Source organism: Carya illinoinensis, chromosome 10 (assembly GCF_018687715.1).
Source record: "Carya illinoinensis cultivar Pawnee chromosome 10, C.illinoinensisPawnee_v1, whole genome shotgun sequence".
Classification (NCBI taxonomy): Eukaryota; Viridiplantae; Streptophyta; class Magnoliopsida; order Fagales; family Juglandaceae; genus Carya; species Carya illinoinensis.
In genome coordinates, this window is record NC_056761.1 from 23845001 (window position 1) to 23858669 (window position 13669).

General features: G+C 36.6%; 1 non-coding gene across 1 annotated transcript; it reads left to right on the plus strand.

The window, feature by feature from the left end:
- Positions 1-13135: 13135 nt before the first annotated feature.
- Positions 13136-13243, plus strand: LOC122280227. The gene has a single exon (XR_006229812.1). It is a non-coding gene; the product is annotated as a small nucleolar RNA R71 (small nucleolar RNA).
- The last annotated feature ends 426 nt before the right edge of the window (positions 13244-13669 follow it).

The following is a 13669-nucleotide window of genomic DNA, read 5'->3' on the forward strand; positions in this document are numbered from 1 at the left end:
CGGACTCAGTCCGGAATCAACCAACCAGTCTAATAATTTATTGGAAGAGAAAAAATATATTTAAATCTAAAATAGAGTTTGGAAAATACTTACAGCACTATAAGGTATTTTTTGAAAGCTTACGACGTCTCAAACAGCGGAGAAAAAGCAATGTAACAGTGTATTTTACACTGTGGTCATGGGTTATAAATTACCCACTTTCGAACGGGGACAAAACAAGATACAAAATTGATAGAGAATGGTCTAGGGATGTTTATGAAGCTAATGGAAGTGAGCTTTAGCCGTAGGTGGCGGTGGAAACAGCGGTGGAAGTGCAAAAAGGGGCTGATCGGAGTTGAGCTCGTGGGAGTTGCTCGGGCAACGGATCGGGGCCAAAAATGGATGGGTTAGGATGGCAAGATGTAGGTGATGAAGTGGTAAAAAGATGGTGGCCGAAGGTGGAGCGACGGCGCCGGAAATGGCTCAAAACTTTGCGAAAAGGTGGGGCTCTAGGGGTTAACGGCGGCTCGGATGGGGCTGATTTTTTGTGGGGGTGTTCACCGGCCGGAGGGGGGGGTTTTCTGGGTGGGAGGTGTTGGCCACACCAACCGACGGCGGTGGTTCTGGGTGGAAGATAGATTGGCGACAAGAAGAGAGAAGGGAGAGCTCGTGCGTAGGAGGACGGAGGAAAAAGAAGAAGAAGAAAAGAAATAAAGAAGAACTTGAAGAAAAGGAAAAAGAAAAAAGGAAAAAAGGAAAAAGAAAAAGAGAAAAGAAAAGATGGAGAAGAAAATGAGGTCCAATCCTCACTTTCGGAATCCAAAAACTGACCCGACGAAAATGATTTTAAAAACTATAAAACGACTAAAATAAATTAAACATCACATCAAATAAAATAAAACCAATTTAAAATACAATAATTTAAAATAAAAGAACTAATATGTTAATTAAATTAAAAAACTCCTTCAGTGAAAATACACGTAAAAACGGGGTATCACATTTTTAATGTTTGTATGGAACTTTGCTATTTTTGTGACGCTTTTGTTGAAGGATGAGTAGATATTGACATGGTGAAATGCTAACATATTTATATACAAGTTATGAGTTGATTCAAAGCATGTTAATGCTTTCGTAGGGGTTGAAACCCAATGTCTCAAGAAAGTTTATATTTTGGAGTAGTTGTGATGTTTGGTATTTTGTTTAGACGAGACTTTTGCCAAATGATGCAAGGTTTAATTCTTAGAAAAAGTTAGAACTTGAATGTGAGGTATGTGGTTGTATTTCTTGAATATTCTTTTCCTGAAAATCAAGGATCTAGTGATGGCTAACAGCTCAGCCTACTATCCTCAATTTGATTGCATACTGAAATTGTTAACAAATGTGTTCATCTCATTTGCTTTACTAGTGACAAGCCTAATGTAATGACTCGAAAGTAATTTGATGCAAGAATTTCTTTAGACCTAAGAAACGTCGTGAAATCCTAAACAGATCTCATTAGTCGAGTGATCAATTAGGTTTTAGTTCGTTAGCGTAGTCAGATCCCGATTCACTATGGTGACAGAATTGCCTTTCTATTTCATTAAAGCACTTAGGAGTAGCATTTTATGAAACAAATTTCACTATTAGACTCGTATGAATATTTAGGATTTTATGATGCAATAAAAGGTTTTGAGTTTTTCAAGTGAATAGTAACTCTTCACGAGGCATCTGGTTCAAACAGTTGTCAAATCATTATGTAGGATGTCTAGATTCACTTAGAATCACTAGGAAACTTTTTATTTGGACACATGGCAAAATCATATACATCCACTCGGAAACCCTTGTCAAGAGGACATAGTGTGTAAGGGAGGGAGTGTGAATCAAGCTTGTCGTCATGCTCTCTTACACCAATTACTATTCCATTCAAGCAAACACTATTTGGTCAATCAAAAGATGGTTTCAACCCTAATGAAATCTTAAAAGGTTTGAAGCAAACTAAAACCCTAAGCCCCCTTGGAGAATCCGAAACCCTAAATCATTTCAAAACCCTAAACATATTTGATTTGTAACTAAGTGTTTACTCACTTGGTTTAGTCACATCCACAAGCATCTAACCACTCAAGTACTTTCCATTATACCCTCGTTCACTCCGTTACATTGTAGTAATTACTTTTGACCAAGAATTTTTACATTGGAACCAAACCTAACCAAAACCTGGAACCCTAAGGGAACACCATTCGATTAGCCCCATATTAGTCCAATCGAAACCACCTCTTTACCCAAGCTTATTCAACTAGATTCTCCACCCTTACAAGGCCATGGCTTGGATACCATGCCACCTCACAATAATCTCCAAATAGTGCCATTCACAGTCACCCAAACAAGCAAAGGTCACCTCCCTTCACCCACTCAGTTGCAGTAGAAAATTAGCCCCACTCCCATTAGCTTTTATCCCTTTTTTCACAAGTCAAGCTCACATCAATTGGTCATTCCCTCATCCACCAAGTCATCCCCTCCAGCTATGCCCCACACCTCACCATTTTCTTCCCACACTTAGCACATTTTCATCCTTTTTCTAAGAGAAAACCGAGAGAGAGCTTGAGAGAGTTTCAGGGCAATTTTTTCTCCTTATGTTCCAAGCTTTTGCAAGTATTTTTTGGACAATAAACCTCTTCAATTGTATTTAGCATTGAGTCTAGTTTACTTGGGTGTGTGTTGATAAATGTTTCTTGGATATTCAATTGACGAAAATGGGTGTTGATGGAAGAGAAAGGTTCAACGTTGATGGTTTTAGGTGTTTGTGATGAACTTTGCAAGTTTTGTGAGATTTTGATCAAATATTGGGTATATCTTGATATGATGAAGTGTTGACATGATTATATCAAGTTAAGGTTTGATTAAAAGCATGTTAGGATTTTTTAAAAGAATTTTGCATAATTTAGTGTTACAAACCGATTGATTCAAAATAAATTTTTGTTTGGCTTAGTTGTGATTTTAGCTCTAGGATCTTGACTCTATGACTTTGATTTTTATAAATGTTATTCTTGAGTCTTTGATCTATGGATTTATAATGGACTTTTGAGTGGTTATGATTTAGATCTTTGTTGGAATAATGAAGAACATGCAAGAGTTTGTTTTAAACTCAATCTAGAGGCTCTTGGGTTTGATAACTTGTGATGAAACTTTGCTATACATGATAGTTTTAGTGCTTAGATCTAGTTAGAACTTCAATTTAAGGTATATGGTTGTAACCTTTCAAGACTTATTGCATAAAAATCAAGGATGTAGTAACTTTATTTCAAGACCAAAAGCATGCTGACTTGATTTCATGCAAAAACAGAGTGTTCTATATGTGTTTTGTGATTTTTGGTTGATCATTCAAGCATTCTATTAGTGAGTTTCGAATGATAAACATGTTAAAAATGTTATTTATGGACTTTAGGAGTTCTTGGAGTTAATATGAATGTGTTAGACCAAGAACATAAAGAGTTGGTCTTATTTGACCTAATCTTGATGTTTTGGCATTTTCTTTGATGTAGTGAGTCCAAGTTTTTATGAAATGTATGGTTAAGTATCTAAATATGATTTTAGAAATAAGGTTTTGAGAGTTATCATTTTCGGTTTAAGCATATTAAGAGTGTTAAATGGCCAAGTAGCAACAAAACCCTAGATTTAAGGCTAACATGAATCGGCCAAGAGAAATTTCTCATAGTTGGGTTTTTTTTGAAAAAATTTATGAGTTCATATTTGGATTTAGGATGAAATTTACATGAGAAATATAAATTTTGATACTTTTTGGAGTTCGTTTGCAAAATCCATATTTTTTAGGGGTAAATTTATAATTTCTCATAAGTTGAGGAGTAACTTTGCAAATTTGGCCCTAAATTAGTAAGTCTTGTACACATTAATATTAAATGAGATATTCTATCCCTAGAATATATTTCATTTCAGCTTACACTCTAATACGCTTTGCTTACATTGTGCTACATTCATGTACTTTAGCTTCTAGCTTACTATAAGTATTTATATGTATGTGTGTAACAACCCTGCCTTGGGAAGGGTGGAATCACTACGTACATACCTGTCCTTATTTCTTTCTTTTCTTTCTCTGTCTTCTCAGTTGGTTGTTATTTTTTCCCAATATTATGTGATCGGCATGAACATGAGACTCGTGTACTCTAATTTTCTAATTTAATAAAGGGAACACCTAATAGACATTCTATTTAACATTCCTCCATAAAAGAATCCCAGAGTCTATCATACGTTCATAAAACATGACTGATCTAGTTAGGAAGGAACTCCATCTCTACCTTACATACAAAGAGGCATTCAGTCAATTAGGAGGGTTTATCATCACCCCACCATAATGGTTATACCATACCAAAAGATACATGATTTAAAGTCAAACCCGACAAAACGTACCGACAAGGGACTCATTCCAACCTAAAAACATAACATCCATAAATATAATTCATCATTCATGTAAGGTCGAACCAATAGGGAAGACATTAAACGTTTGTCTCTCCCCCTGCAGCAATGCCCTGCTTCCCAGCCTTTTCGTCATTACCTAGACGTTTAAAACATAAACACAAAGTGAGTCTAATACTCAGTAAGCATTACACCATTCTGTTAAGTTATTAATCATCTAATCTATTCTTTTGAAAGCATGCATACATAAACATTTAAATAGTACTTTCATGTATAAACATTTAAGAGTTTAGTCATGCTTTCATGCACATATTTACTTCATACTTTCATGCATACTTTTAAATCATATTCTCATGCATGCATATACATCACACTTTCATGCATATGTTTAAATCATACTTTCATGCATACATATACATCATACTTTCATGCATACATTTAAATCATACTTACATACATACATTTACATCATACTTTCATGCATATCTTTACTTCCATCTTTCACTTTCATTTGGCCGGTACACACTATTACTCTCCGTGTGTTAGGGTTAGCAGTCTTTTGGACCTGATTCTGCCAGTGGCTGTGGGTTAGGAATCCCTTTCAGTCAGGGTGTAGCACTGGGTGCACCGCCAGTATGACTCGTGGTCGAATGTGCTTCCAAGTGTAGAAGTGTCAAGTTGTATCAAGGATAACTCCAGAATCGTATTCCACAGGGACAATGGGTTATCAAAGCGTATAAGCGATTTGTGAGTAACAAATGAATCAAGTATGAGAGATGAAAATAAAATTCAAATGCAATGCAAAAAGATAATCGAAGTTGAAATTAGAGTTTCTAAAAAAAAAAACAAATTAACAAACACTTGGGTTGGGTATGAGACTCTCTTTATTTTGGATTCTAGATAATTTTCTCGATTAACAACCCAATCAAGGCATTGATAATCGGAAGATAAAAAGATAAGCTCAAGTTTTGCAATATTTTCTTAAGGGATTTTCTACTTTACTAGCCGAACACACATTAACAAACAACTGAGAGAAGCCTTGATAATTTTCAAGCTTTTGTTGTGCCTTACGTTAACAACAAAACAAGAGCAAGAGCTTCAATCTATTTTCAATTTAAATCCAATTAATAACTTAGTGAAATCAACATTCAACCATAAAATATTGCATTAAACTAGAACCTAAAATAAATTAAATCTCATTTCACAACCCAAGTTTCTAAAATTAGCTACACATGATGTTTCTAGCTGTAAAAATTAATCTAATTAAAGCCATATCAAAAACTAAGAAAATACTAACTATTAAACCCTAGAATGAAAAATAAATAGTCTATAAAATATCAACTCAAAGAAATAAAACAAACGAGACTAAATAAATAAATAAACTAAGAAAACTAAAATGAAACTGCAACCTCAAGACGCCAAACGAAAGAGCTAAGAAGAAAAGAAAAAGAAGCCAGCCGCCTCATGCTACTCAACGTAAAGAAAGAAAGAAAAAGCTAAGAACTAATGAGAAAACAACAGCCATCCACCCTACTGTCTGAACGGAAAAAAATAAAATAAAATAAATAAACTCCAACTAAACTCTGCTGCTTCTAGCTAAACGAATGAAAACCAGATGAAGTAAGTGACAAAACCAGCCGCTTCTTTAGTCTGAAAACGAAAAAGAAAGAATAATAAAACTCTACTCTGTTGTCCGAATGAATACGAAATGAAGCAGAAAAGAAAACTAAATAAACTACCCAGCGTTTGAAACGAAAAAGGAAAGAAAGAAAATAACAACTCCAAAGCTAAGCTACTCAACTCTCTCTGCCTCTCCCCTCCTCCGGTGCTGCTGCTTCCAGCTAAATAAATAGCTGATCCCCTGCTGCTGCTGCTTCCCATTCTTCTCCTGCAACGTGCATGTGCATGGTTCTGTTTTTGGTCCAGCACATGATTCCGTTGCTTTCTTGCGTGCTATCTATGTGGGTTTGTTGCTGCACGTTCATCTATGAGTTCCAGCATCCTGTTGTCTTCAACGTGCTTCCATCTCTCAGCTTCACATGCCAAAAGCTTCCAGCAGCACAGAACTGATCTCCTGCACGTCCAGCTGCTGCACGTCCGAGTGTTTCCCAGGTGTAGAACCAAAAAGCACTCCAGCATGTGTTTCTTTGAGTGAAGTCCAGCTCTGTCAAAGTTGAGGGCCAGCTGCTTCCTTTTTTTCTTCTGCTGACCTGCTGCATGTCTGAGTGTTTACTGGTCTGCATGTTTACTTTTCAAATGAGTGCTGTCCGAAGGCTGGTCTTTTTCTGCAACGTGCTGTGTCCATTTCTTCTCCTGCTGTAGCCTCTGTTCCTCTGCTGCTCAACGTGATATGCTCCAGCATGTGTGTGCTGTCATTTTATTATACAATTCACAGCAAATGTGCAGCTCATGCTGCACGTGTATTGCATGTGTGTTGCATGTCTTGCAATGGTCAGCACGTGTACATTCACACTTGAATGATATCTTTGCTGTGTGTTGCCCAAACTACCCCTGTTATGAGAGGAATAAAAATGAAATATTTATTGTCATGTGAAACAATTGAATTATAAATCTTTTTAAGCACAAAAATACCAGAATTTATCAATTGACTCAAGTATTGTGATCTATTGCATAATTAAGTACTTAAATCATTTTTTATTAAACAATTTATCCACTTAAGTAACTTAATCATGCAGTTTTAGTGCTTCATCATACCCCCCCAACTAGCTTTTTGCTAGACTCTAGCAAATAAAGTGAACGAATTCATGCGAAGGTGAGATTTCCAGCTACAGTTTCAAAAGAAGTTCGAGAATCACATGCCATGAAATAGACTTGTTGAGTTTAAGAATACTGGAGATAGATTAATATGAATTTTGTATCAACTGAGAGATTTATACACCATTTAGTTAATCAACCAAGGGAATTATATGTAATAAAGCTTGCTTTCTTTCAAGTGCATGGAAATGGGGTTAGAATTTAAAGATCGACTACCAAGAGACATTAACAGTTTCAATCACAACAACCAATCTGAAAAAACCACATGGTCTTACTCTAATTTAAAACCATTGTAGTGGCGGCTTTCACGCTATTACACTTTGAAAGGCGCCTACTTTTTTTTTTGTAAGGACACCGGTAGTAGGCAGTCTTTTCCACTACACAGATGTAATTTATGTTTTTAGATTTCCTAGTGGGGGAATCGGACCTATGAATGTGCGCCTACCCACACTTTCACAAGTCAGCCCTTACCACTAGTCTACCTAAAGGATTTTTTTTTTTTTTGGATCCCTGGCTTGTCCCTTTTCTCATTTAATTCATTTCAGATTTCTTCCTAAACCATTAGGATATGGTTCATTAGAGTCTCAAACAATTGAAGTGTAAATCAACTAACAATGACTCAATGTAGTCTTTCTAGGCCTTCCGGGTATGTGTTGTGTGTGTTTTAGCAAAACTTTTAACATCTTTCCCTTGGTTTAACAACTAAATAAAATGGATAAGTCCCTCTTTTGACATATACTCATATTTGCACTACATTCCACATGTTCCATGACCTCAACAAATCTTTTTTTTTTTTGAATCACTTTCCAGCGTGTAAACTTCAAGAATGAGGGATTTAATCTGCTTTCAACTCATTACTAACACTCCCCCAAAGTGGACCAAAACATGTCTAAGGCATGCAAACAGAGAAATAAATTCTCTTCCACCCCCCAACTAGATTGTAGCATTGTCCTTAATGATGCAAGAGAAACGAAAGAATTTATACAAAGAGAGCAGTTAAGGGGCAAAACAACTAAAAGAAGAACCGAAAATTCAAAGAAAAACTGAAGGAAAGAGGAAAAGGAAGTACCTGGATAGCTTTGAAAGGAATGCAGCCAAAATAAAAATAAAAACTGAAAAACAAAAGAAAACAATGAAAAGAAATGGATAGATCAAGAACCATCAATTAGGATCAAGCAAATGTAGAGTAGATTCCTCAGGTGCAAAGTTAGAAATAAAAGGCTTGAGCCTTTGACCATTAACCTTAAAAATGTTACCATTGAGAGGATTCATTATCTCTATAGCACCATGAGGAAAAACAGTTTGTACCACATAAGGCCCACTCCATCGAGACCTTAACTTACCAGGGAACAAGTGTAACCGAGAGTTGTACAATAACACTTTTTGATTAGACTCAAAAGTCTTACGTTGGATATGTTTGTCATGGAAGTTCTTCATTCTTTCTTTGGACAACTTAGAGTTGTTGTAGGCATCCATCCTCAACTCATCCAACTCAGACAACTGCAATTTTCTCACACAACCAGCTTTATCAATGTTAAAATTGCATTGCTTAATGGCCCAATACGCTCTATGTTCCAATTCTACAGGCAAATGGCAAGCCTTACCATACACTAGTCTATATGGAGACATGCCCAAAATGGTTGTAAAGGCTGTTCTATAAGCCCACAAGGCATCAGACAATCTCAAAGACCAATCCTTCCTGTTTGGGTTAACTGTTTTTTCAAGAATGTTTTTAATCTCCCTATTTACTAGTTCAGCTTGTCCATTGGTTTGAGGATGATAGGGAGTAGAGATTTTGTGATGGATACCATACTTCTTCATTAAGGCCGAGAAATGCTTGTTACAAAAGTGGGTGCCATTATCACTGATTATGGCTTTAGGCATGCCAAACCTTGCAAAAATGTTTTCTTTCAAAAATTTTAAAACAACTTGATGATCATTAGATTTGCAAGGGATTGCCTCAACCCACTTAGAAACATAGTCAACAGCAAGCAAAATGTATAAATAGCCATAAAAAGAAGGAAATGGTCCCTTAAAATCTATCCCCCAACAATCAAAAATTTCAATCACTAGTATGGGTTGCATAGGCATCATATTTCTCCTAGCGATTCCTCCTAATTTCTGACAAGGTTCACAAGTTTTACAAAAACTAAAGGCATCCTTGAACATAGTTGGCCAATAAAATCCGCTTTGAAGAATTTTGGCTACTGTTTTGTGGGCTGAAAAATGCCCACCACAAGCTTCCGTATGGCAAAAATTTAAGACACCAGAAATTTCATCATTGGGCACACACTTCCTAATGATTTGATCTGAACAATACTTGAAAAGGTAAGGATCATCATAGAAGAACGATCTCACCTCATGCATGAATTTCCGTATATCTTGAGCGCTCCAATGAGGTGGTGTTTCTCCTGCCACCAAGAAATTTACTATATCAGCAAACCAAGGCAAATTTTCAACTAACATAAGATGTTCATCAGGAAAAGAATCAAGAACAGGTGTCGGTTGTTCAGTTTCAGCAACTGTGAGCCTAGACATATGGTCGGCTACCACATTCTCTACTCCTTTCTTGTCCTTGATGATAATATTGAACTCCTGGAGTAAAAGTATCCATCTAATCGACCTTGGTTTTGCATCTTTCTTTGTCAATAAATACTTGAGAGCTGCATGGTCAGTAAAGATGACTATAGGAGAACCAAGAATATATGCACGAAACTTCTCTAAAGTAAATACCACAGCAAGTAATTCTTTTTCAGTAGTAGAATAATTTTTTTGAGCAAAATTCAAAGTTTTACTTGCATAGTAAATGACATAAGGAAGTTTGTTCCTACGCTGTCCAAGAACAGCTCCTATAGCAAAATCACTTGCATCACACATGATTTCAAAAGAAAGTGACCAATCAGGAGGTTGAAGAATAGGAGCAGTGGTTAGCAAAGTTTTAAGCCGACAAAAAGCTTCTTGACACTCGGATGTCCAATCAAATTTTACATCATTCATCAATAGCTTACATAGAGGCTTAGAACTAGAGCTAAAGTCTTTGATAAATCTCCTATTAAAACCTGCATGCCCAAGAAAAGATCTAATGTCTTTTATTGACTTAGGTATAGGAAGTTTAGTAATCAACTCAATTTTTGCTCTATCTACTTCAAGTCCTCTAGATAAAACAATATGTCCCAGAACAATGCCCTGTTGTACCATGAAATGGCACTTCTCCCAATTAAGTAGCAATTGCTTCTCTTCACACCTGGCCAAAACAGCTTGTAAATTGGTTAAACAACTCTCAAATGAATCACCAAATACAGAAAAATCATCCATAAACACTTCTAGGGTGTTCTCAATCATGTCACTAAAAATGCTAAGCATGCATCTTTGAAAAGTTGCTGGTGCATTGCATAAACCAAAAGGCATTCTCCTAAAAGCAAAAGTACCAAAAGGACAAGTAAAGGTGGTCTTTTCTTGATCCTCTGGTGCTATTTCTAATTGATAGTAACCAGGAATCCATCTAAGAACCAATAAGAGGCATGTCCAGCAACTTTTTCTAACACTTGATCAAGAAAAGGCAAAGGAAAATGATCTTTCCTAGTGGCGGCATTCAACTTCCTATAATCTATACACATGCGCCAACCAGTAGGAATTCTGGTGGGAATCGATTCATTTTGCTCATTTTTAACAATGGTAAGCCCAGATTTTTTTGGAACTACATGAATAGGACTTACCCATTTGCTATCCGAGATGGGGTAAATGATACCCACATCAAGCAATTTCAACACCTCACGTTTAACCACTTCCTTCATTGTGGGATTCAACCTTCTTTGCATTTCCCTAGAAGGCTTTGCTTCATCTTCTAAATAAATCCTATGGGTACACTCCAAGGGACTTATACCTTTTATATCAGCCATTGTCCACCCAATAGACTTTTTATGCTTCTTAAGGACCTCTAGCAATTTATCTTCTTGTTCACTAGTTAAGTGAAAAGAAATTACCACAAGGAAGGTGCTTTGTGGTCCTAAGAAAGCATACTTCAACTCCAATGGAAGAGGTTTGCAGTCCAAAGTTAGGGATTGCTCCTCCGAAGGCTTGAGGGTTGATGTCAATGGTGGAAGTTGCTTAAATTTTGGCCTCCATGGTGGTGTAACTTGCTGACCTATTGAGGAAACAAGAGATGAGTTATTAACATTATCAAATATTTTCAAATCTTCTTCAAAATCCTCTAAAGAATCAATAAGTTGAAAGTAATGTGCAGAGTTTTCATCAATGAAATTTTCCAGCAGATTCACTTCATGAACTTCTTCAACTTCTTGTGGTTGCCTGCAAAGATTAAAAATATTTAGTTCCAAGGTCATATTTCCAAAACTCAACTTTAAAACTCCACTTCTACAATTTATGAGTGCATTAGAAGTAGCCAAAAAGGGTCTTCCTAAGATAACAGGTGCTTGGAAAGTAGAATGATTTAGTCAATTGCATGTCGAGTACGACAAAGTCTACTGGATAGTAGAATTTGTCTACTTGAACTAAAACATCTTCCACAACACCCCTAGGAATCTTAATAGACCTATCAGCCAACTACAATGTGATAGAAGTAGATTTCAACTCACCCAATCCAAGCTGAACATAAACATTATAAGGCAATAAGTTCACACTTGAACCTAAGTCTAATAATGCTTGGCCTATTTTTGAGCTCCCTATCATGCAAGCTATGGTAGGGGATCCTAGGTCCTTGTATTTGGGAGGAGTGTTGGTTTGGATAATAGCACTAACTTGCTCAGTAAGAAAAGCTTTCTTTTGGACATTCAATTTTCTTTTTACGGTACATAAATCCTTTAAAAATTTAGCATAGGTAGGAATCTGTTGAATAGCATCTAACAATGGTATATTTATCCTAACTTGCTTAAAAATTTCAAGAATTTCAGCGTGATGCTTATCTTTGTGCAAAGGGGCTAACCTTTGAGCAAAAGGTGCAAGTGTAGTGCTTGGGACACTTTCAGATTTCAAATTTTCAGAAGGAGGTTTAGAAGTGTTACCATTCTTTTCTACCTCTTGAGCTGGAATGCCAATTACCTTACCACTTCTCAAGGTTGTAATAGCCTTGACTTGCTTGACATTTGAATCTCCTGCCATACTTTGAAATTGCTAGTTTTGGCCTTGGGGATTAGGCTGAGATTGTGCAGGGAACTTCCCTTTCTCTTGAGCACTCATGGTTGTAGTCAACCTTGTGACTGACCCGCGAATCTCAACAATGGCTTGTGAATTTTGACTGTTGATATCAGCTTGGCTTTGCATGAATTGCTGAAAATTGGTGGACAGCTGCTGGAAGTTGGTGGATAATTGCTGGAAATTGTCTTCAAGGTTTTTTTTCTGAGCTGGGACCATGTGGTTGGCATATTGAGATGGTCCTGGACCTCCTGGAGTAGTGTAGGGTACAATTTGTGAAGGACCAGCTATGTTGAGTGCAGGTAAAGCGGCTTGATCACCTCTCCAACTGAAGATTTCTCCATCCTGAATTGTAGGTGTTGGAATAAGGACCTGAAAAAGATTTAGCAACCATATTAACAACATTAGATTGATCCAAAAGAACTTCTTTAAAAGCTGGAATGGTTGGGCTATCATTAGTTGAATGCCCTTGGCCTTCACAAATATTACAGCTCAAGGTAATCTGAGGTACAGCTTGTACTTCATTCACTTTCTTCAGTTCTATGGTTTCTAATTTCTTAGAAATCATAGCCAACCTAGCATTCAAATCATCTACTTCTCTCAGATTATATTTCCCACCCCTAAAATTGTCCTTGAATTTTTCGACCTATCATGAACATCAGATGTATCCCATGATTGTGCATTTTCAGCTAGATAATCAAAATATTCAAAAGCTTCCTCAGGTTCTTTGTTAAAAAACGCTCCATTACACATGGTCTCCACAAATTGTCTCATTTTTTGTTGCAACCCCTCATAAAAAAAACTAATGACCCTCCAATTCTCATATCCATGATGAGGACATGCATTTAAAAGGTCTTTGAATCGTTCTCAACAATGATAAAATGTTTCCACATCCTTTTGGCCAAAATTCATGATCTGTCTTTTCAAGGCATTGGTTCTATGCATGGGAAAAAATTTCTTTAAAAATTCAGTTTGCATTTCTTGCCAAGTCCCAATGGATCTTGGTCTTAAGGAATTCAACCATGTCTTAGCCTTGTCTTTTAAGGAAAATGGAAACAGTTTCAATCTTATGACAGTGCATGTTCTATCCATGAATGTGGAACACACTTCTTCAAACTCTTTGATATGCAAATAGGGGTTTTCAGATTCCATACCATGAAAGTGTGGTAATAATGGAATCATCCCGGGTTTGAAATTAAAAGCATTGGCATTAATAGGTAAAATGATGCAAGAAGGTGTGCTAGTCCTAACAGGTTGAAGATATTCTCTAAGAGTCCTATTTGGATTCTCCACTTCTCTATCATGATGCTCATTTTCAGCCATGATGCTCATTTTCAGCCATGATGCTATCAGTGTC